The sequence below is a fragment of the Nicotiana tabacum genome, chromosome 13, assembly GCF_000715075.1.
Source record: "Nicotiana tabacum cultivar K326 chromosome 13, ASM71507v2, whole genome shotgun sequence".
NCBI lineage: Eukaryota > Viridiplantae > Streptophyta > Magnoliopsida > Solanales > Solanaceae > Nicotiana > Nicotiana tabacum.
Window position 1 is genome coordinate 105,592,852 of NC_134092.1, and position 2,744 is coordinate 105,595,595.

A 2,744-nucleotide genomic window follows, 5' to 3' on the forward strand; every position below is an offset into this window, starting at 1 on the left:
CTCAAGACAGCTTTGACTACAGCACCGGTTCTAGTGTTCCCTTCCATCTCGGGGATGTATACGGTATATTACGACACTTCATGCATTGGCTTGGGTTGTGTATTGATACAGGAGGTGCGAGTTATTGCGTATGCTTCGTGTCAGCTGAAGATTCATGAGAAGAATTACCCTGTGCACGATTTGGAGTTAGCCGCGATTCTTCATGCTCTTAAGATATGGAGGCATTATCTGTATGGGGTGTCATGTGAGGTTTATATTGATCATCGCATCTTACAACATTTGTTCAAGCAAAGGGATCTCAATTTGAGGCAGCGTAAATGGCTCGAGTTACTGAAGGATTATGACATCACCATTCTTTATCATCCGGGTAAGGAAAATGTGGTCGCGGATGCCTTAAGCAGGAAGGCAGAAAGTATGGGTAGCTTAGCATTTATTTCAGCGGAGGAGAGGCCACTAGATTTGGACATTCATTCCTTGGCTAACAGACTTGTGAGGTTGGATATTTTAGAGCTCAGCCGGGTTCTTGCATGTGTTGTTGCCTAGTCTTCACTATTGGGACAGATCAAGGCTCGGCAGTTTGATGACCCACATTTGGCAATTCTTAGAGAGACGATACTATAGGGTAGTGCCAAGAAGGTTTCTATTGGCGATGATAGTGTTCTGCGACTCTAGGGTTGTCTATGTGTTCCTAATGTCGATGGCTTGAGAGAGAGGATTCTAGAGGAGGCACACAGTTCTCGGTATTCTATTCATCCAGGTGCTACGAAGATGTATCGTGACCTGAGATAGCACTATTGGTGGCAGCGGATGAAGAAAGATATAGTTGAGTATGTGGCTAGGTGTCTGAATTGCCAGCAGGTCAAGTATGAACACCAGAGGCCAGGTGGCCTACTTCAGTAAATGACTATACCTGAGTGGAAATGGGAGCGCATTACCATGGACTTCGTGGTTGGGTTACTGCGGACCTTGCAGAAGTTTGATGCAGTTTGGGTCATTGTCGACATGTTAACCTAGTCGGCACACTTCATTCCGATTATGACTACATATACTTCAGAAAAGTTAGCCCAGATTTATATCAGGGAGATAGTTTAGTTGCACAGTGTGTCTATTTCTATCTTATCAGATAGAGGCCCTCAGTTCACTTCGCATTTCTAAAGAGTCGTACATAGTGAGTTGGGTACCCGTGTAGAGCTCAGCACTGCATTTCATCCTCAGATCGACGGGCAGTTAGAGCGAACGGTTCAGATATTGGAGGGCATGCTAAGAGCATGTATGATTGACTTTAGGGGATAGTGGGATCAGTTCTTGCCTTTGGCCGAGTTTGCTTACAACAACAGTTACCAGTCCAGCATCGAGATAGCTCTATTTGAGGCTTTATATGGCCGGTGATATCGTTCTCCCATCGGGTGGTTTGAGCCCGGCGAGGCTAAGCTATATGGTACTGATTTGGTAAAGGATGCCTTGGAAAAGGTAAAATTGATTCAGCAGCGACTTCGCACAACACAGTCCAGACAGAAAGGTTACGCTGGTCAGAAGGCGCGCGATGTATTATTTATAGTCGGCGAGAAGGTTCTCTTGAAGGTCTTGCCGATGAAGGGTATTATTAGATTCGTAAATAAGGGCAAGTTGAGCCCAAGTTTTATAGGCCCATTTGAGGTGTTGAGGCGAGTTGGGGAAGTTGCTTATGAGCTTGCTTTACCTCCCAACCTATCAGGGGTTCATCCAATTTTTCACGTCTCTATGCTCCGGAGATATCATGCCGACTTGTCACATGTGTTAGATTTCAGCATTATTCAGTTAGATGAGAGTTTAGGTTATGAAGAGGAGCCAATTGCTATTGTTGCTAGACAGGATCGCCAGTTGATATCCAAGAGGATTTCCGCAATAAGGGTTCAGTGGAGGGGCCAACTAGTCGAGGAGGCGACCTGGGAGTCCGAAGAGGACATGCGGAGCAGATATCCACACTTATTCAGCACTTCAGGTATGAATTTAAATCTGTTCGAGGACGAACGTTTATTTAAGAGGTGAAAAATGTAACGACTCGATCGGTCGTTTTTCTTTCTAGAACTTCGTTCCCCTAAATAAAACTTCCCATACATGCTTTTACTGATTTATGCCTTGCGGGGATGGTTGGTTCGGGATTTGGAAGAGTTTGGGTTGAAATCGGAACACTTGGTTCCTTAAGGTTGGCTTGAAAGGCCAAGTTTGACTTCGGTCAACATTTTGAGTAAACGACGTCAGAATCGGGATTTAACGGTTCCAATAGGTTTGTATGGTGATTTCGGATTTGGGCGTATGTTCGGATTGGGTTTTGGATGAACCGGGAGTGTTTTGGCGCCTAATAGTGAAAGTTGGTTCTTGAAGGTTTTAGAAGTTCTTTAAAATTTGGTTTGGAGCGGGTTTTGATGATATCGAGATCCAAATGGAATTCCGAGATCGGGAATAGTTCTGTAGTATCATTTAAGACTTGCACGCAAAATTGGTTGTCATTCCGAGTAGTATAGGTATGTTTCGGCGCATTGAAAGTAAATTGAAGAACTTGAAGTTCTTAAGTTTGATTCAATTGGTTTTAGGGTGTGATTCTTGGTTTTAATGTTGTTTCGGGCGTTCCGTGAGTTCGAGCGAATCTATTTTGTGATTCCAAACTTGTTATTAAGTTAGGGCGGGGCCCGGGGCCCCCGAGTGTCGATCGGACGAGGCTCGGACGATTTCGGGAGCTGAAGCTCCCCAGTTCTGTCATAACC